Genomic DNA, 22,995 nt, shown 5'->3' with positions numbered 1-22,995 from the left:
AGGATGAAGCAGTAGAGGGGCGAACCAACATGTTCTGGATCTCTCCCCCATTCTCTAGGTCCCTTCAGACTGCTCTAAACTATGTTGAAATGCCAAGAGGAAGTGCCCATTCCAGTTAGGAACACAAGGCCCCTTCAAATAATCTACCTTTGGATTGTGAATCTACATGGTAATTGTGAATGGGAGGTGTAAACATGTAGTTATTTTCTTGAGTCCTGGTCTGGATCCAGTCAGCAAAGTGCCCCACAGAGACACTGAAAAAGCATTTCCTGCCCCAAAACACTGGCAGTCCAAATATGAGATGAAATTCAAGATGGATGCAGACAAAGGAAGCAATACATGGAAACAATGACCTAATTTTGACTACCAAATAGACTTTAGCACACTAAGATTGTGTAGCAGTATTTTTAAAGTCCAAGTGCTACTAGGCATATTTGCTCTTTTCTTTTTTTTTCCCTAGAAGTACAACAGCACATTTAACAAGTGGGCTTATCAAAGGCATAATTGACCTCCATATCCTAACCAAGAGACGATAACTAAGTTGGGGGAAGACCAGCAAGGGCTAAGGCATCCATGTTTGAAAATATAGGAAAGTAGATATCAGGAAAATTGTCCCATAGTTGAAGATGCTGAATGCCTCAGCATTCCTTCTGCTTTGGTTTATTATTTTTTCCCTGATAACTCGAACTGAAGTAGAAATGGCAAGACCACTTATGGTGACATGAGATGGTGAGACGCTGCTGTTGGGCTCCAACAAGAAAGATGTATCATGACTGAAGCTGATCAGAGAGCTGCTGTGAAGCAAACCAGTCTATACAATTCTTATGATCAGCTTTCTGGCACTAAAATGTTTTGAGGAGAGTTGGCCAAAGAACTTGGACTATCCGGTGTTGGCTGGCACCAGGTGGCAAATTTGGCTCTGGTCCTGGGAGACTAAGATTCACAGAAAGGCAACAGACAGGCCTGGAAGATTCATCACATTGGACAAATAAAATTGTCTTGATCCTGTTTATTTGAGTGTTCTAAGAATTACAGGCATCTAGAGGCGAAGTAGAGAATTTATTGAAGTAAAACATTGAGGGGTTTTTAATGAAGTGCGTCGCAAATAGAAGTTGGTAACATCCCTCTTCCTGGTCACAGCTATTTTTTAATCCATGAATCCCTATAGAGTCCTGAAAAGCTGAGTTGCTGGGGTAGGGCATTTTACAGACTGTGCCAGTTGGTGGCAGTCAGAAATAAGCATCATCTACTTGACAATAATTTAGAAACCCCCCCTTGCTCCCCAGGCTCCAGATGAAGTGTTTCATGAGTGTAATGGCAGAGGGCAAGGTTGCCTGTCATCGCCTGCAGAGTCCTGGAGTGGGACAGTGTGTCCCTGGACAGGGCAGGGTGCAGTTTCATGTCTGCCACTGATCCAAGACAGAGGCTGCCACTTCACCTCCTGAGCTGACAACCTGCATGTGAACATGATGGGAAGTACTGTTGTAGGTGGAAGATGAGGCAATCCTGCTGCACATCTGGCCTACTGATCAGCAAGGATAACCTTTCTGAAGCAATGGGAACCCATGGAACTACAGTGCCACTGGAAACCAGAGATGCATTTTTTATAAACCAGTGAAATAATGTACAACATAGGTATGGGGCATGATATGGCATGTGAGTTGGAGTCTCATCACTTGTTTTGTTCTGGATTGCCTTCCATTTTGTTTTGGAGTTGTTGAGTGAGAAGCAACAGCTTTTTCAATGCTCACAAGTGTACTCTTGTTTTCCTGTGGCACGGTCTTGGTTAATTTTTGAATCTGGATATCGGTTAAAACAGACTTCTCCTCTGTCTTTTGCACAGAGAAAAGACAAGTGATTAAGCCAAGTCAGCTACCTATGTTAGAAATTTCCCAGCTAAGGTGATTCTGACTGATAACTGAGTTCATCGGTCATGAGAGGATGCAATTGCTTTTGCAGGGATTTCTATATGGACCAAAGGAGTTTCAAGAGATCAACTGGTAAAATTGCTCAAACAAAATATGACTTCATGGATAAACAGATACTGAAAGTGATGCTGTTTCTCCAAACTCCTTCCTTTGAAAGGGAAGGAAGGTTCCTCTGGATGCTGACAACACTTGGACTACAGTGAGTTGCATGCATTTTAACAATGTCTCCTCAAATTGATGGGAGACAAGGAGGAAAGGAATTAGGCCAAGCTGGTCAGGTTGGATATTCATCACTCACTTCTAGCAAGATCAGACAGGGGTGCAGAGCAGAGGAATTGTTAGTGGGAAAACAATGCTAATGTTTTCACTAATTATGTTGGAGGAACAGAGTTAAAGCTGTTGTACCATCCAGGGGCTCAAACATTAAAGGTAATTTGTGTGGTTAGAAGTAATGGAAGAGTAGTGTGAGTCTACTCTATCCCTTTCCTTGCAAGTCACAGTAGGTAGGGTGAAAATGGACCCATGTGGTTATTCAGACATAATCCAGTGTGTTTCTGGGGTGAAATCTGCAAGTACGCAGTTGTTTCAGACTATCAGCTTTAACTAGTGAGCTTTAAATCACTGTCAAAATTATTTGCACATATTTTTTGGTAAGGTACATTGATTCATAATGAGGTTAAACATTTTGGCCTTTGCAATTTCTTTTCTTTAATTTGCAATTTTATCTACTAAAATTTCACAGAATTGTGAAATTAGTCCTATTATAAATTAATTATCTGCACATTTATCCTTTAAAAAGTAGGCTTTAGAGCATAAGTCTTATATCTATTTTTAAATCTTCTACAGCTTAAAAATAGTAAGAGAATTAACTTCTTTCATGTTTCTTTCATTCCTCCCTGCCTCTAGTGCACATGCCTTTAGAAATAACTGCCCTGATACCACACCTCAAATTATATCTTCCAAGGGAGATGTTAGACAAAATCCCATTGACTTACTGGTTGTTGTTGTGTGGGTGTGTACCAAGGAACAGCATTTAAAAAAGCTTTTAGCATGCCAACTTTTATCCAGAACAGCTTAATTAAAACCAGATATTATAATAGTACCATTTGCCCCAAAATGAACAGTAGGTATACTAACTGCCAGTGCATTAAGTTTGGTTAATGAAAGGAGTTATAATAGACTACCAACAAAGGTATGAGGGATGAGGATAATAAAGCATTTGCTGCATGCTGAGGTCTGTGGAAGCCCCCAGCTCCCCCTTGCCTAGTGCTGGCAGCCCCTTCATGTGCTATGGATCCACGTGAGCCTGCAAAAGCATCTGGGGGGTACACGTGCCAGAGCCACCCTTGTGCCTGGGGAGAACATACAGCCCTAGCAGACAGCTCTCCAAGTCAAAGAAAATTGGGAGAAGTGGTAATGAAGGGAATAAATGCTGGCACTCAGAAAAAAAAATGTTATTTTGTTGTGTGGAAGATATTTGTGAGTGATACTGCCTGTTATTACCAACTGCATTTTTCTGAAATAGATTTGCCTTCTCCAGGTGAGAATGAAGTGAGGTGATGAAGTCAGCTCAGTCCTGTAAAGCCTCAAATCCTGCACAACCTGACCTAAGCCGAGGCAAAACTGTCCCTAGATTTGAAAATGCTAATATACTATGAGTTTGCAACAACACTATGCTGAACCAGGAGCTGCAGATTGTGTTGAAGAGCAGAAGAAATGAGTTTGAGAGAGAATTTTATAAGTTTCCCAGAACACCCTAGGTAGTCCCTGTATTTTGTTGTTGCTGTTTTTTTAACCCTAGCTGTCATAGGACATATCTTAAATACACCACTACTCAAATTACTTCTCTGATTTTGAATCCCAAGTGGATGGAAACCCGTGGCTCCCTGAGTGAAAACAAATTGTGATGAAGGTGGAAACTAAAGATTAGCACTAATGCACGTGCTTTAGGCTTCAACCCCAAATTGAGGTAATAAAAGACCTGTTATATTTCTCCAAAATTTAACAGATGAAACCTCAATCAAAAGAGATCTGAGGAAGCAGGATAGGATCAAGAACAGGGCTAATTTTGCAGAATTAAGGAGCAACATGAAGATTTTTAACGAGGAAGCAGACACCTTTGCAATAACTGCACTATGATATGTTGCCTAGCAACAAGATATAAAAATGATGTATAATGCCAGTAACTTCTTTCACATATGAAAACAGCACCCTACCAAGACAGCTTCATAATGTACTCTTACAAACTAAAAATCCATAGAGACCATTAAAGCCTCCATCTTCTGTAATATACTCTGTTAAACAATCATGTGTTTTTGTTAATGCAGTAAAACACAGAATTTATTTAATGATTACCCAATGATACATCAGCAGCAGCAAGCAGGAACATTTCTATTTTAAGCCTGCAGGATCCATCCTAAGATATCACACTTTGACAGAGAACAAATGCAATGAGCCAGACCCGTGCAATGCCCGGGAGAGAGATGCATTTATGGGGGGCGAATTAAAACCACCTTCTGTCTGATAAAAAAATAGCATTATTGGAATGCATGGGAATGCATTTATTGCTTTTTCCTCTCTTCTGTGGCTTGTAGTTTAACATGATATTGCTCACAGAGTACCTCCTGCTTCCTGGCTCTGTAATGGGAGAGGCGAGGAGGGTGACAGGGTGTGCCAAAGAGTGGGTTGTGACTGCATAATGTCTGCTAAAAGTAGTACTGTGAATACTGGATCACAGGACAGGGTGAAAGAGGGGACTGTCAGAGGGCGAGGTGCCTCTGGGTGTTGCTGGGGCAATCTGCAGCCCGGGTGGAGGGGGAGCAGCTGGCACCAGCAGCTCCAGCCCCAAGCACAAGCAGAGGCAGCACTCGCCAGCCCAATTACAAAAGATGGTCCACAGCCAAAATGAAAGCCCTGCAGCCAGAGGGCCGTGCCAAGACACCAGGTCCTCATCTCTAGGAGGGCTTGTGAGGAAACAGAGAGAGTGGGGAAGGTCTTGGGGAGGGGCTCACTTTCCTTCTGCAGCATCACACCCAGCGAAGTGATGAGAATAACATCCTTAGCAAAGCACGGCAAATAAAACCAGAGCACAATGACCTAAAGTTTAGGACTGGTAATGTATCACAAGGTTCATCGAGGACTCATCTCAGACAGATCTGGTAGCAGCCAGTGTCAGGCTTATGGGGTAGTTTGGCTCAGTTATGCATTACACAGAGAGAAAAATCTCTTTCTTATCTGCTGTGAGTGGGGACTTTGCTCAGGTTATCACCTTGCATTGCTCCTGCATGCTCATGGGGACAGGCTACCTGTGAAACTGCCCTGCAACCCAGTGGCAGCACAGCTCCTGTGGGAGAAGGTTCACTGGTGCACCCCATCCTGTAGTCCCTTGTTGTCCCTTCCCAGTCTCTGTCATGTCTCCCTGCCTCTTTTTTCTTCAAAGTTATGGGCTCAATATTTCCAAATGCTGGAATATTTCCAAATCTGCAGATTAATTGAGATACATGTTATATATGTCTGGAAATGAAGCAGATGAACATGGCACTTAATCCTTTGCTGATCTAATGCCTTGAATTTTAATCTTTGCTCTGCCACTTGCTTTTTTACCTTGAACAAACCACAACAGCTCTCTGTACCTCAGCCCACCCATCTGTTCAAACATATCTGGTGATGTGACCCTCTCCAGCTGACCCATATTTTATGGGATTGCTGCAAGTCTGCATTAGCATGTGACTAGATACCAGGACACTTTAAGATGAAAATATTAACCATGTTATTGCACAAGGTAAGCACAATGTATTCTTGAATTGAACTTCTGAAAGTATTAAATATTCATAGTGGATTGTATATTCTATGAACTCAGCATTGCCAACAAGTAAAATCCAGATCATTTGGATTCCAGTGCTGGGAGTGTGGCAAATTAGAGGATTCCAGGATTTGTTAGGTGCAGACTACAGGGACTAAGCAATTGAGAGCCCAGGTCCTGGGTAAGCAGGGAGAGTGTAGCATAGACAGAGGGGAGCACAAGCAGGCATAATCCTGATCTACTGCCAGGATAATTTCTGCTGCAAGCCTTTGAAGGTGAAGTGCAGAGAAAAATTAAAAATTCCCATTCTTCATGTAGTACTGAGGACCTGCAAAAGTCCAGCGTCAGGGGACAAATAAGATCCAAGATAAGCTTGTGTGGTTTCCTTTAATCTAAGTGAAGGCCAAGTTTTGAGCTCCAACAGAGAATTTCAGTGTAAGAGGTCTTATTCTGAGCAGTTTTGTAGATTAAAGGTAACTGAAAAGATGGAGACATTGGCAAGATATAGAAAAATATATAAATATGTAAATGCATAAGGGGAAGTCAAGTGTGACTCCCTTTCCTAATAGCCTAACATGAATCCCACTAGATGCATAAATTACAGCTCCTATTAACAGCACTATGAATAATAATCAGTTTACTTTCTGGCTTGTATCTAAATATACTTTCTATATGATTTCATCTTTTATTCAGCTGTTTAAAAGCAGAACATCTAATTACAGTTCATATTAGTCTACATTAATTTTTTTTTCCACAGAGCATGTGTGATGACTGATTTTCTAAAAACAGACAGAATTTTTTAGCATATGGAAAAATCATGTTATCATTAATACATTCCCACATGACTCTACATTTCAATTCCCTTAATTATTTAGTCATTGCTGATTATGTCTTTTCACAATTCATTATCCCATTTCCTGCAACGTGGGCATTTTATTCATTAAGTGTCAAAACTAAGGGCCTGACCTCCAGGAAGATAATCAGGAAATAAGTGGCAGACATAAAAGGTCTGGGTTTCCCTTAAGTGCTCACTTATTTCGGTAACTGTGCCATGTTTTTAGTAAGTGGTGACAGAAGCGAAGTGTTCTTGGTAATTGGCGAAGGGCGCGGGGCTGGCGGGCTGCGGGAGCTGTGTTTTCCCCCAGCTGATGGGTTCTGTGCGCGGGGACAAGCGCGGGGCGCTCTGACACCAACACGAGGTCGCCCATTGTGCAGCGCACAGAGTAGCGCTGCCCTTCCAATAGCTGGTGGCGGAGGGAGCGGGTGGCAGAGGCGCTGATTGTGCTCTGCTACCTGCAGCAGCTGCAACACTGGGGACTTGGCAAGCTCTCGGCGGCCTCAAAGAGCTCCTGCTTCTCAGGAGATCTTCAGACCTTGCTGAGTTTTGGGAGGAAACACTGCCCACTCCCTCCTGTTGAATCTAGACCTCTGGCAAAGGTAGAAAAAGCCCAAGCCAGCCCAACAGACGTGACCAAGGGTCACATCTCCAGTTAGACCATGGATATTTCAGGCCAGGCCTGGTGCTTCAGGCTTTTACTGGATGGAAAACAGGTCCACACTGCACCCAGATGCAGATGCACATCTCTGGCCTCCTGCACGAGCCTAACGTCAGCCATTATGGGTGTATCAGTGTCTTAACAACAGAATGCTGGTGGAAAAGCACCTGTCTGTGTAAATACTACACCTCGGCTTCCTGACCCCTTGCTCAGCTAACACTTTCAAAGATGAAGGAGCTCAGCAGACAGATGTGTCCCTTCTAGATTTTTGAATCCAACAATTTAACATGTGAGGAACAGGATGTGACATCAGCACTCAATTTTTCCTCTGCTATAGATTTTCATCAATGTCTGTCGCATCAAAAATAGCATGGTAACACAGACAAATGACAATTATTCAGTACACACACACACAGAGTATCAATTACAATAAGAATGTGAGGATGATTTAATTAGCTGCTGATAACTCCTGGTAATTTTGCAAAGTTGTGACTAAATATTTGTGGTATTTATAATATATAATGCATACATATGGGTATCCCCATATGCGTGCAAGCCTTATATATAAAAAGGCAATACCATATTTTATTGATGGGGTTTCTATGAGCAAAAATTAATTTGAAAAGCTTAATTTGAAAAGCTTTAATCAACATCACATTAATAGACAGCAGTTTCTTAAATAGCCTCATAGCTAGACAAATACTTTGCCTAATGCCATTTCATTTTCTGCCAGCTGCATGTGATTTGCTTTTGATCTGGCACACGCTTCGTTATACATTATTAACGAGCCAAACAGCATGCCCCTGGAGTTAGCATCCTGCCCCTGCTTATTTTTTAACAAATTTCCTCTTTTATTTCATCCCACAGTGATTAATAGTTTCAGCTAACGGCAGCACTGTTTATGATCTGAGTCAGTGACTTCAGACCATCTTAATCTCCTGTTAGGCAGGTTTTAATTTGCTTACAAATTTTTATTTATAGCACAGTATGCTCTCCATTTCATACAACAACAAAACCAAAAGCTGCAAACAGCACTTCATTTCTTCTTTTAATGTTTCTGATGAACTTTTATGGGAGAGAAAAGCCCAAGCAAGACATGAGACAAAAAAATAAAAAGGCAACATGAAAAATATTTATTTTTCAAAACTGTCTTGTTTTTTATCCTGTTATCTGGAGAGAACCTGTTGCTTCCAATGTCTCTCTGCAGCCAGATAATTTCTGGTCTGGGTTGTTTTGTACCCCATGGCTGTCTGCAACAGTGCTTTTAGATGACTTGCTTATTAAAGCAGAGTCCTGTGGGGCTTCCAAAGTCCTTACTTGCAGAATTCTTATTTGTGGCATGGTTGGCAGAGAAGCAGCTTTGATTCTTCTGTTAATATTATAAATATTTCTAGCTAACTTTAAGATCTATGCTGAAATGGATGACCTCTTTTCTATGTTGTTATAGCAGTTCAAAAGACTCTTTTATTAAGCCAAGTGCTGGATCATTATTGGTTTTTATTGTGCTGTAGTTTTGTCTAATATCAGAAGGAAATGATTTGAGGTGGGAGATGAAACACCAAATGGATTTAGTTATCAAAAACTTTATGGTATGTTAGCTTCCTGCAGGAGTAGTCTGGATAGATCTTTTTGGGAGGATTTGTATTTTTTTTTTCTAAGAAAAAATTGTATACCCATCACAATGCTCTCCATCATATGGGCAGTGCCAACGACTACAGTCTGCTTAAACAAATACTGAGGTGAAGACAAGGTGCCTACAGAGCCCAGGCAGAATGACACAAAACTGAGGTCACAGGCTTAAGATCTACCATGCCACTTTCCCAGAGCACTCCCATGCCACAGAGTCATCCTATAGAATTCCTCATTTCTAATGCCTACAGATTTTCTCTTTAGATTCCCTTTTGCACCATAATGAATTAAACACCAGATTTTTCTACATGGGAGAAATAATGGGCAATATCTAAACCTCTGTATAGCGGAGTGTAAAGCAGTGAAGGTCACAGGAACAGTTTAGGAGATTCGTGGTCAATTACACAGGGAAGGAGACAATTCTGCACTGCTCTGGGGAGGGAGGAGATTGAGCTCCTAGTCCTCTGGATGCAGAAGAAATAGGTGCCAGGATCCACTTGCTTCCTCCCACTTTCACTTCTCCAGTTTTGTGTTTGCTGTTGTCTTTCTTGCCAGTAATTTTTCACCCTCACTCATCGGGTCCTGTTCCTAAAGTCAAAACTGAGCATCTTATTAAGGCTCCTGAGCTTGTCTCTCTCACTTTGACAAATAGTTTTTCATGTTCTTGATTTGTTCCCAAAGGCAGATCATCACTGTGGACTGACTCTATGTTTATGTCCTCCAACTACCTTTTAAACATTGTCATCCAAATGGTTGGTGGGTCAATCATAACCTTATCATACTATTACTTATTTCTGGCTCCTTTCCTTGAAAAATTTCCTATTCACCACTTCTCAACAACAAACTCAATCCATTTTAACTTTAATAATAATAATTTAAAAAAAATTAGCAAAGAGACTGAGATCCTTATGTAGTTGGTGAGGAGAAAAGCATCTTGAGAGGCTAATTTGTCCCTCTCTCCTGTGACTATGTAGGGAGATTAAATTCCTAACTTAGATTAGATGCCTATCTTCAGATAACAACAAGGTAAGATAAATTCCATCTCAACTCATCATGTAATATTCACACAGTAAAAGAAAATCTTATTTTATATGCATTCGTTTACTTCAGACTTTGGTAAACCTGTGTAATTCTATACGTCGTGCTTAGAACAATGAACATGTTACTAACCCCACTTTTACAAATTTAATAGTAAACTCTCAACTTGTGCAGAACCAGAGAGATACATAATAAATGTTACAAGAACAGCTTTAGGCATTGCATATTAATTGCTGTGGTAGGATTGACTTGCAGAGCCTTAGTTTTATGATCAGCAACAAGATAATTAGTAAAATTATCCTGCAAATTCATTATCCTCATTCCTTCCACTTGTGCATTTTATTCATTACATATCAAAATGAGGAGCCTTGCCTCCAGACAGATAATCAGAATGTGTCAGACACAAAAGGTCTGAACTTTCTTTAAATATGCTTTGGTAAATGTGACCTTAAGTAGTCTCCATGATACCAAGGAATTTACAGTCATTATTCCAAAAAGAAGAAACCGTGTAATTTTATGGAGAAATGCAGTTGTGCATTTTGTAGGCTTTCTCACAGCTTAATTCTATTTTGAGATAAAGGACATAAATATTGGATAGGACAGGAACAGAAAAATTTCCTTCTGACTTAGTCTGAATTCACCTGCAGAGCTGTACTTTGCTTTCCATGCTCCTTGTCTTCCCTCTTCTTAGATCCATAATGCATCTGAGCTACGCTGGGACTCCCTTCAACCTATACATCCAGGGGATTTGGGGCTGAAACTAGGGTGCAGGGAAGTTGTGTGGACTGATTTATGTAGGTTTGTTGTCCTGCTGTCCAGGTAGGACCCAGATAGACATGTGAGATCAGAAGGACCTCCTGGCCACCAACAGCTTAGATGGAGTCAGATGAACCAACAGCACTCTCCTACACCAAGCATCTCACTTTGCAGATCTTTATAACATTTCACATCTTAGATTGGAGGTTCTTGCTCAAATTCCTCCTGCTCAGAACTAACACAAAGCATTCAGCTGTCAGTGCTGAGTCTGTTTTGCACGGGGTGCTCACACTGGCTGTGTCTGGCCCTGACCTCGGGGCTGGGTGCCTGCTCCCTCTCAGTTCTCACGGGACCCAGCGAACAGGAGGCAGCAGCATGAGCGTGATTCACAGCAGGAGCCTGACTTGCTCCACACAGAAAAACTGCAGTGCTTGGCTGGAGTGACCCTGCACCCAATCCCTTCTGGATACAGAAACAGCAACAGAGCAGTGGGGAGATGAGTGGAGGTGAGCTGGAGAGGAATGGCTGCGGTGGATGGGTGTATGATCATCTATATTTACCCTTTTACCTCTGTTGGCTTCAACACTTGATTCTCCTTATCTTCATCTCAAAAAATGCTCCATTTTCATTTACTTTAACACACTTTAAGTTGCAGGATTCTTAAAGTGCTTTTATTTTGGGATATGAGCTTCATAAAGATGCATCTGCCAAGCCAACAATGCTTTAAAATCCTTGGATTGTATTTTAAAGACACCAAAGTTCGTACTTGTAAGATTTGATTTGAAACATGGTCTTAAAAACTTGGTAAGAATGGCATCTTTTGTGGAAAAACTGAGGACACATTGCAATAGATCATATAATAATGGTTTCATCACAACTAAGTACTTCTTGCTGGCCCTGCATCCTACGTGCTTCCTATGGTGTACTCTGCATATTAATTCAATGGCTTTTGTCCAAAAAACCAGGCACTTCAACAGCAGAATAAGAGGCAATCATGGATCAACCCATTTCTGCATGTGTAGAATTTATTAGTACTCACATTATTTAGCTGGCATGGCTTTTGAATTATCTTTTGCCAAGTGAAGCATCTGAGAAAGGACATCAAAACCAAACACCCTGGGTCTGTGTCTATCTAAGCTGAGAAATCCCTTCACTTGTTCACCCAAGCTGCATGGTTTCTGCTAGCAAAGACAGACAGAGACAGGGGTAAAAAAAACAGACTCCTGTTGGTTTGTTTTAAATCTCAACTCACTGAAATTACCAAAACATAACAACAACAAAAAAACCCTCAACAAAAACCAAAACCAAACAAAAATCCACCAATCAACAACAAAAAACCCCAAACAAACAAACAAACAAAAAACAACCACAAAAAAAACAACCAAAAAAAAAAACCCCAAAAAACCAACCAAACAAGAAAAACAAGAAAGAAGAAAACAACCCATGAAAGCTTAGATGACAAGATATGGAAAGGTAGATACACCACAGCAAAAAATAACTGATAGGGAACATCTTTAACAGAAGGGAATGTTTGATGATTTGGGGAATCTGCCTATGTATAATTTATGAATTCCTTATGGCTGTTTTTTACTATGTAATGCTTTATACTCCATATGCTAAGAAGACAAGGAAAAAAACTTTATGTCTGTGCATGAGAAGGTTGATAGTTGAAGATTATCAGCACCTGGAAAGATTTTATCCAAGGCAAATAAAAGGTTAAGGGCCATGGTTTTTTTCCCTGCCTCTCCAGAGGGGTCTAGATGTGGATAGTGGAAAATCCCAGACAAGTGAAAAAAGATATCAGATACTAATCCTGGGTCTTAAAAAAAAAATCAGAGAGCCTAAGTGACTCCTGTGAGACTCCAAGGGCCCAGAGACAAAGGCAGCTTGTTTAGGAGAAGAGAGCCTGGAGGCAGCTCTCTGAGCAGAAAGACACCAGGGAGGATGAAAGATGCTGCTGCCTGGGAGGGGAGAGAGAGGGAAAGCCAGGCTGAGCCTGGAAGACAGAGAGGAAATGTCATCTTCAGATGCAAGGGAGCTGAGGAGTGACAGCAAAAAATTATGGGAAAATTTAGATAAGGAAAAGTGTGCAGATCTTTTATTGCTTTGTCTAGAGATACATGCTCCTTCTCAATCTAATGGGGAACAGCCCCAACCACCTTTTTTTTTTTTTTTTTTTGAAAGCCTGCAGAACCTCTAGTGGTCACAGAGCCTGGACAAAGTGATGCACACAGCAAATCTGGGTAGTCTCCTTAGGCTAAGGCAGGCTGGTTGTCCCTGTGGGGCAGGCCCACAGATAGCAGGATGAACATCATCCATGTGCTTGGAAAAAGGCTGAAGTGGCTGAAGTGAAAAAACAAGCTCATGTTTCTATTCCCAAAAAAAATTTTCTTCAAGCATTATCCTTCTTATGCTATGAGGCTGCTGCAGCTTTGAGCTTTCTCATCTGATGCACATGAGAGAGAACCAGCTGCTGCAGTAGCAACTATATTTAGCAGTCTATTCTGCTATTGATGCATATATACCTGGTACCTATTGCCTATAACGAGAATTATTCTGACAAACCACAAGGAGAACAGACCTTTTAAGATTCAGTTCCTATTAACAAAATGTGTGAGGAAAATTACCCTCTTTTTGTCCATGCTAAATTATTCCAGCCTTTCATTAATACTCATTAAGTTTTTAAGGGTTGGCATTTTTAGCAAAAAATAGTTTTCACTGACAGAAAAAAGCCACCCAGATAAATGAAGAAAATGTTTACTCAATTTAATAGGCATGATTTTCTCTTTTGGTGCTCAATTCAAAATCAGGATCTGAAGTCAACAAAGGTTAGATCAGGGTCTACAATTTTTTTAATTGGGCTCTTTTCATTTACATTGGAATACTCTGAAAATGCAGAGTTATAATGAACCATTACATATGCGAACATGCAATATGAGAAAAATTAATAATGTCTTGGATTTGCTCAGTATTTGTTCAGCATTCATGAGTAAATAACAAATAACTTGATAATATTAATGAAAAAAAATTCCTGTGGAAAACCCACACTGCTGGAGAGAAATGTTTTTACTGCGTGAAGTCCGCTTTCTCTCCCACCAACCTATTGTCATTACTCTGAATAACTTTCTTTCCCTCCAAGGGTAAAGTGACAGGCTTGCAATTTCTATATAAAATTGCATGTTTTTTGACAGAAGCCTGTATGTAAACCCTTTTATGTCTTGGTGACTTTAAGTATAGTCAATATTATTGCAAAAAATGTCTTTTTAAAATTAAATTAATTCTGTTGGCAAAAATTAGATTTTCAGAAACTGTCAGAAATGTTATGTTTTATCATGTTTTATCACCATCTTCATTATAATTTCTACAGTGGGACTGTTTGGATAACTCATTCAGAGGCCCATAATTTCAGAAAACATTAAAAATTTGTATATTAAGCAATTGAATGATTTCCAAGTATTTCACTTTTGAAGCCCATGTGATAGCATGTTACTTCCTAAGCTACTAAATCCTAAATAACTTTAAGAATGACACAATGCACCATACACAGTAAATGGCATTTAGCACTAATCATAAAGGGCGGCTACTATGGCATTTTGGTTGGTCAAGACTTGATCGGTATTCAGTCAGTCTCTTAAATTATGCTATTAACATCACTGCAGACAACTGGCTGCTTATGCTCTTGTGTTTCCTTCAAAACCAAATTTTACATTTTCAAAGAAAAACCCAACCCAGTATCTCCCAAGGGCAGAGAACTACAATGGCAAAAACATGCCAAACTACATAGAATTTGAAATGTTACAGATTTTCAACCACTTTTTTTTTTTTTTTTTTTTTTGCAGTGTGGCTAGTACTGTATTTTACTGTATTGTAAAGTCTTTGAGTTTTTGTGCAAGGCAAGAAGATACCACAGAAAATTAGACTGTATCCCTCCTAAAAAGTGAGGGGATCACACCTGAGTGCTGGCCACAGCCATTCATATCATTAAATCACTGACAGCAGCACGGTTTTGACTCTTGCAAGGAAAAATCCTGCATGCCTGGGGTCTCTCCCAACAGGCAGCACGGGTGAAGTCACTCTGCTGCTTGGCTGCAAGAGAGCTTAGCTTTTTGGGCACGAGCCACACAATGTTGTTTAGCCTCAGGCAAAGAGAACACAAATTAGTGCATTTTACTTATTAGTAAGTACAGACATTGCAATAGAATATTCTTGAAAGTGATTTAATTTCCTTTTATTAGACTCCTCTTTTCTCCCACAATTTCCTTAAAGTCTTTCAGCCAAGTGAAGCTAACTGCTAACTCATGTGCTGCTCCTAAATATGATTAAGTAAGATTAACAAAAGAATATTTGTGTCAGCTCCCAAACGAGGAGAGCTGCCTCTTTCAGACATAAACAGAGAGCTCATGCGTCCTGGGTCAGACCGAAATGTGACAGTGGTGGGAGAGCTCCAGCTGATCATCTCCAGTTGTAGAAAATCAGGCACCACAGAGGAATTTCCTAGATATAAGAGAATGTCTACTGAAAATATTAGTGTAGGAGACAGCAAAAGGTGCATGGCCAAAGTACTTGTGCAGTGTCGGCCACTGAAACCCACACCTCAAACTAACGCAGCTTTTCAGAGACACAGCTTAAGGTGGGAATGGCAGTAGGTCTGTCACCCTGCAGGGCAAGCCAGGGCTGTGTCCGCAGGCATCAGGGACTCTGGGGTGGTGACTGCCTGGCTCTGCGCCACAACTGCAGTCTGCAGCCCAGAACACATGGAGTACGGGCTCTGCCTCTTCCTCCATTGCCCTGTAGCCATCCCTGGAAACATGGCAAAACAAAACTTTGGATAAACAGACAGTTTACCAGCATCTAGTCACATTCTCTGGTCAGTTCCTTAATGCCTGTTTAATCAAGGAGGAAACCATTGTCACCAAAGGATTTACTGAAGGGCTCTGTCAAGTCACACTTCCCTGTGGTTTCAATTTGGTTTGTGTCAGTCTTACCAAGGGGGTAGAAAGTCAGTTTCTCTCTAAAGACAGCAGCTGAAGGCTCAAGCTCCAGGCTCCCAGCAGTGCAGATACCTGCTATTGCCCAAATTTTATTCTTCTTTTGTTAGGACTGATAATACAGATCCTTTCTGGTATTATTTTGGTATTAATTTTGTTGGCCTCAGAGAAGCTGTGGCAGGGCTATACAAAATGAGGATCTATCTGGCCCTTTGCCCTTAATAACAAGGAATCATTTCTCTGTATTGGAACAAGATGGTGATTGTGCTTTTTTCCCCAGCTTTGTGAAACACTCTAAACAGAGGGGAAAATTAGTAAGTATTTTACTGTATTGTTTTTGCATAGCAGAGAGGCTGGATAATTCATTTTGGATTCTGTCTTGCTTTGTCAAATAACAGGGTATATGCATCGCTACAGAACAGCAATTTTTAAAACTAATTCTGCCAAATTAGTACTGTAGTGTTTCATTTTTATACTGACCTGACTTCCCTTACCACAAAGCCTTTGCACACCAGCTACTTGAGTTCTAAAAGGAATGTGGGTCTCTTTTGTCTATAGCACCCTATTCAGTTCAAAAAAAGACCAGGTTTTGCTGTATTTGAAAATGTCAGTGCCTCAGCACATGGGTGGCTAACGGCACAGAGTGTGCCTCCACATCCTGCACTGGCACCTGAGGACTGAAAGACAGATTACCTTTGAGTGGTGTTAGTTCTAAGTTATAGTCTCACATATGAGTTTCTAGCTTGAGCTCCTATTTCCACTAAAACATTCATAATTTTTGTCTTTTTAAAGTGGTATTTATTAGCTGGCATCAAGATTGACTATGTTCAAGGTTTAAATATACAGCATACTTCCAACCTCAGATTCTTTTGAGACAGTATTTTCAACAAAAACAGTGAAGGCAGAAAAAAAATCAAAGAGTGAAAATTCAAGGGAACAGCTGATGTACAACTAATTTATGGTTGGTTAACATTAAAACTGTTAGTGTAGTATTTTATGCATTTTACATGGTGTTCTGTACCTCGAACTCTATCTGTTTAGGGTTGGGGAAGCAATATTTACACATCTAGGTTTAAAATGTTGGCTGGGAAGGCTTATTGACAGTTGAAAACCACAATGTGGGCAATAAAAAGGATATGCTATGCATGGTGGCCAAACCAGGAGCAGGTTCTATTCAGATGAGCTAGCAATAAGTAACAGGTCACCTGGAGAGGGAGACTGATGATCTGAGAAAGCATGAAAAATGTTTCATTTCATACAAAATATGTGAAAAGTAAGCAATCTCCCTCCAGCCTTTTGGATGGAGAAAGACCTTAGCTTAAGCAGATACACAGAGATAGTCCAAGGCACCACAACACAGAGGGTGTGTCCTGAAATTTTCATGGTGTGAGGAGTCAAGGGGATGGTGGTATTACACAGGTATGGCTCTCTAATCACCAGATTATGTGGACAAAGACAAAATATCTTTAGCTCTGGTACTGCTGCTAATTTTGCTCTAACAGAACAAGGTACCGTATGGACTGCTAATTCTCACTTGAGAAGCTGGAGAAGCTCCACGCAGAGCTTGCTGAAGCTCTACAGTGCTGCTGTCCACACCACTAGCAGTACCCAGGCTGGCTGGAGGAAAGCTGACAAAGGCACAGTGACTGCTCAGAAAAAGTTCTGTACGGATGAGTTGGGTGTAGGTGTGGTAAGAAGGGCAATGTTTATAGGCGAGTACTTCAGGTTGGATGAAACGGCTCGAAATGTGTCTTAATGTTTCTGGGATTTAGTGCCTTGAGTGAAATGCTAGATTTTCCAAACACTCTTGGGTATGTATGATTTTTCATTTATTTGAGTAAGAAAGAAAGAAATAATAATTCTGAAGAAATGCAATGAACAGTATACATCAGCCAAAATAATGCTTTAATTGCTCTGAAATTTAGGATACTAAAAGCAAAGCCATGCTGTGGAAGTTCTTCTGAAAGATTGCAATGAAAAAAAAGTGATATTTAACGCATCTGATGCATTATTTTATATGATTCTGACACTTTGGATACTTCTGTGCTCAATGAGACTAATTAAGTGTCTGAAAACTGGGGCTGCTTATAAATCTCCATACCGTCTCTCTCCTTGACCATCTCTCTTTTGCCTGAAGTTGGTGTGTTCCTCCAGAAACTTTTCCAGGAGTTTCCCCACCAGATTCAGTCACAACAGCTAACCTGCATTTCTCCAGAAAGGTGCTGGGCTGAGGCTGGCCGTCTCACCTCCCTATTAATGTTGCCCAGCAGTTTCTTCCCAGCAGTAAGACTGCAAAGAAACGCTCTGCTAGTGCAGAGGCAGCTATTGCATGAGCACTGTGCAGCAAAGTGGGTCTCATTCCACCTGTAGGGTGTTCCCTCTGCTTTGGAAAGCAACAGGAGTGTTTAGAAATATACTGCTGATTACCATATTTGTGTTCTGTAATTCTTCACATGTCCGACTCCACAAGGAGCTTAACTGCAGCCAGTGGGATCTTACAGTCATTAACATTTACAAGGCAGCAGTTCACAGTTGTTGAACTAACAACCTACCTCTAAGAAACTGATTTTTCTCCCTTCTAAGTATTGACACGTGCTCCACTGACTGTGATGCTTATTCACAGTGACAGTGTGTTTGGTAGAATTTCATGTTTTCACAGGATTTGTCTTGTGCAGACAGTTTCTAATTTACCTCTGTTCTTGTTTTAATTCAATCAGCTGATGGAGTGCAGCTGATCTCCTGGCATATATGGCTGTTCAGGTTTGAAAAAAAGGCCCTGAATATTTGATGGGTCGATCCTTAATGCTTTCTGCTAAAGAATTAACAAGACGGCTAATGAGCCAAGGGATCCCAAGTGGGGAAGGGAAAAAATACAGAATTAGATTCTGTTTACATTATTTTTTTTTTTAATGTTGCTCAAATAAAAAATGCAGTGTTTTACACACTCTGATTAGATTCACAGGGTAGAGAGAATCAAGTAAATCACTTATCAAAGCCATCACACTTAAAATGTCATTTTCGTAAGTGGATGTCCTGTGGCCATGAGGAGTCACAACCTATTTCAAGGCCATCTGTGGGTGCTTATCCCTCCTTGCACATGAGGTTCATGGTACCAAGGAGAGTTGTTCTTTGCTGGGGTGGATGTTTTCAGCTGGAGTCCATGTCCTTTCACTGCCTCCCAATGGCTTTTTCTATCTCTTCTGAAAGAAATTATCTTTCCTCCACTACAGACCCCAGCCTGTCTCCCCACTGCTCCATGCCATGTCAAAGGACGTGGCTTTTTCTGTGTTAACTGGCTGTCCTCAGATTTTCTCCAGCCCTTTCTCTGCATTCCTGTTGCTCCTCCAGCTTCCTGCTGTCTTCACATTCTGCAGCCAAACACTGTTTGCAGGCCAAACACTCAAACTATGCCTCTCTCTACCCAGTTCAATGACACTGCTCATGTCAACACAAAAAATCCTGGGAATTCACAAGGAACCTCTTCAAAAGCTCAGCTTGCCTGTGGGTTTCCTACCACAGCTCTAGGAAATCATAGCTAAGACTGTAAGAATAGCCAGATCAATCTCCACTTACCTTACAAATCAAGAACTGCCTGCACTCAGCACACTCCCTTACTTAACTCCATAGCAAATATTCTCAGAGTGCCTCCTATATTGACAGCAACAGTTATCGTTGTGGAAAGGCAGGACTCTTGTTGCTCCCGTTCTTTGAAGGTACTACAGTAAAATAAATGTTTACTTTAAACCCCACCAGTCATAACAAAATACACAGTTCCACACACTAATAAAGTCAAATAGAAATCATCCAAAATGACTATCATAGATTCACAGACTCAATGGTTTGGGTCAGAAGGGGCCTTCCAGATCTTCTAGTTCCAACTCTCCTGCCAAGGGCAGGGACACCTTCCATGAGACCAGGTTGCTCAGGGTCCCATTCAGTCTGCCTTAAGCACCTCCAGGGATGGGGCAATCCACAGCTTCTCTGGGCAACCTGTTCCAGTGCCTCCCCACTCTCAGAGTAAAGAATTTCTTCCTAGTATATGAAGTAAACCTAAACTCTTTTAGTTTGAATTCATTCCCCCTTGTCCTGTCATTACATGCTCTTGTCTTTCTCCCTCTTTCTCCCTCTTTCTCCCTCTTTCTCGTAGGTTCCCTTTAGGCACTGGAAGGCTGTAATTAGGTGACCCCTAAGCCATCTCTTTTTCAGGCTGAACAATTGCAGTTGTCTCAGCCTTTACTCACAGGAGAGGTGCTCCTTCCCTTGGTGGCCTCCTCTGGACTTGCTCCAACAGGTTGATGTACTTCTTGTGCTGGGGACCCCAAAGCTGAAGTAAACTTGCTTAGCCAGCCCATGTTTTAGCAAGGAAGTGAGTAGGTTGGCTTTGGCAATGTCTCAGGAACTCACACAGCAACTGCTCCATGCACGGTGGAACAAAGGGTGTTTGTGTAGTCTTAACTTTTATTTTCCACTTCAAAATTTTCTATCATATCCTCCATGAACAATGCAAAGCTTACAAGGAATTGCCTTTTAAATCTACTAGCAAGAAATGAGGCTTTTCCTCTCATGTTTCAGCATTACATCTGTAACTTAGTCTTACTGGAGTTATTTACATTGAAGGCTCTCTTGGAAGTTTCTCTATCCTCAAAGCGTGTGCCTGCAGCTGGACAGAGAAGTCAGCACACTTTGAAGAAGCTGCTATAAATTAGTGCATGGGGTTAGATGAGGTTCAGGATTCCTGCAGTGATTATAAACTCTACAGGAGACCTTACAACAGCTCCAATCTCAACAGGGTTACTGTCTTGTTAATCAACCTTCTTGAGGACTGGAAGAGGTTCCGTGTTTCAGTACCTGGGGGCATTCTCTGGAAGCTGCAGTTTTGTGTAGAAGTATCTGTCAGTTTACAAAGTCTATAGAGCTTTGATACATTTGGTAAAATAACATCAAAAAAAGCTAGACTTAAGCTGTAGCAACCTGTATTGCAGCAGACAGCAAATAAAATATAAAATCATGTCACAGTGAGTGCAACATCAGATTTGGTGATTTTAAAGCTATGCCTAAATTGATTTGCAGCCCAGGTCCAGATGTTAGCTCTGGCCATGGCCACATGCTGAAACCAGAGGGTGACAAGATCTGTGCACAAACCTGCCTCTTCTCAGCTGCTGGGGGAAGGGAGCACAGGGAAGCAGATGGAGCAGACCTGGGGCACACTTACTACACTTTTGACTGAGGAAACATGGACATGCTATGGAAGTATCTGTTTCATGGAAAAGCCACAGCCTGACTTGTGCAGGGAACACATCACCTAGAAAGAGGGGATGTTTTCTGCTTTGTGTTGTGCAAAAGAGAGCCTAAATACGGTGAAACATTCCTTAAAATTATGAATTTTAAGCATCTTCTTCCTTTTGCTGATGCTCCATACATTAGGAGTGGCTCTTCCCATAATAAACACATTCCAGCAGGCCAGCCATCTCTTCTGAGGGTAACACAAGTATTTCAGCTGCTGTGGCTTTTCATTGTCTGCCTTTGGGCACCTCTATAGCAACTTCATATATTGTTTGAAAAGAAGCTAAACTTGGGCTTTATGATGTGAATAGCACCTCCAACAAAACCATGGAAATGGCATTTCTTATAAACAGTCTGTTTCAGAAAAGTAGAAAATCTGTGTTACAACTTCATGGATCTGCTCAGTACAAAAAGAGGGCATGGAGAGGGATGGAAATGTCTAGATGCCAGTAAATTACAAAGTGAGCAGCAAAGGCACATTATTACTGTTGCTGTTTCCAGTAATTATCAGTAACAACAACAACTGCCGATCTGGATCTGTGTTACAAGAGTACCTAAGCGCTGCTTTTCTAAGTTCCCTGACACAGAAAATCCCTTTTTCGGTACAAAAGAGAGCAGATGGATGTATCTGACCTGACAGTACTACAAGAAACAATTGGGACAAAAATGTTCAAGCATGAGAAACAGTGGTAGAGCCCTGACCTCACCACTGGTTTTCCACCACCCTTGGGAAAAAAGGAGCCCCTTAAGATTGGGAGGTAGCTATGGAGCTGATTGGGAAAGTTTTCAAGGCTCTTCCCAGATCTGATGGGAAGCATTGGAGAAATTAATTGATGTAAAACTTAGCAACATTCTGACATCACCAGCTAAGCTAAAGAGGAATTTAATATGTTAGCATGGACTGAAGGCCTAAAAATCAGAGACAAATAGCAATACTTGGTGTGATAGAGAAGGAGATGACAGTGGTGAGATGTGAAGACAAATGTCTCTGGGCAAGATGTCGAGCTAGGAAAATGATCTGTGCAGCAGCAAGAATGGAGGTGGGTAACATTGCATTTGTCAAAAACTAGGAGAGGACGCAGCAGCAATCAAAGTGTGTAATGAAAATTTTGGACCAAAGACTTACACCCTTGAGAACAAAGAGCTTCAGTCAGAAATTCTATAGAGTAACAGCCTGGAAGATTTATGCGTACTCTTAGACACAGAGATGCAAGGGAAGGTCAGAATAGAAAGTGATGCCCAGGTTTGCAGACATGGAAGATTGGCAGATTGATGAGGTTACCCATCATGAAGCTTGGCAAAAATATTTCTTGAGGAACATTCTAAAGGAAAAAAAAAAAAAAAAAAAAAAAAAAAAAAAAGAGAGAGCAGCAGCTGTGTTCATTGTTTTGGAGATGCACCTTACTATCTTTAGTCATACAGTGCATTTTTCTTCTCAGATGGGGTCTCTTACATACCCCCCTTCTTCTGCATGGAAGGAATTATGCCTCTTCTACATTTCAGCTTAATTTTATGAGCCAAACTACAGAAACTAAAGGAGGAAGACCAGTTTCTCTGACTGCTCATTTTAAAAGCCTTACTTTAAAATGAAAATGGGAGTCTAAGTGTCACATCACATCGTGAATTCATGATATCTGCCACTAATTTGTAACAAACCAGCAGGGACTGTGGCTTAGGCTTGTTGAATTTGCACCTAAGTCCTAACAAAGCCTACTTTGTAACTGTTAGCTAAGTAAAAACTCTGCCAGTGAAGTCATAAGCAATACATCATCATCACCCTTCCATAAACTCTTCATCCAGTTTAAGAATTAAAAGCTGCATTTAACATATTGAGGGAGAATGAAGAAATGCCTTTAGAAACAGCAGGCTTGATGCACTGCTAACCTCCAAACCAAATATTTATAACCCTGTAGTCTATAAATCATCAGAAATATTTGGGTAGTGGAATATCCAAGAGGTAGAAGCACACAGAGCAACAGTGAGGTTTTATCATTCCATCTACCTTGCTTTGTATTTGAATCACTATTACATGAGATTTTTAAGCATTGTGAATTATTGAATTATCATTTTTGAAA

The 22,995-nt window shown here is 40.9% G+C and overlaps 1 protein-coding gene across 1 annotated transcript in view; it reads right to left on the bottom strand.

Moving 5' to 3' along the window:
* AFF3 (ALF transcription elongation factor 3) overlaps nt 1-22,995 on the bottom strand; it is a 315,284-nt gene that overhangs the window by 143,233 nt on the left and 149,056 nt on the right. The window lies entirely within an intron of this gene.

This window comes from Vidua chalybeata, chromosome 2, assembly GCF_026979565.1.
Source record: "Vidua chalybeata isolate OUT-0048 chromosome 2, bVidCha1 merged haplotype, whole genome shotgun sequence".
In the NCBI taxonomy this organism is placed as follows: domain Eukaryota; kingdom Metazoa; phylum Chordata; class Aves; order Passeriformes; family Viduidae; genus Vidua; species Vidua chalybeata.
This window is presented reverse-complemented; position numbering and strand designations above follow the sequence as displayed.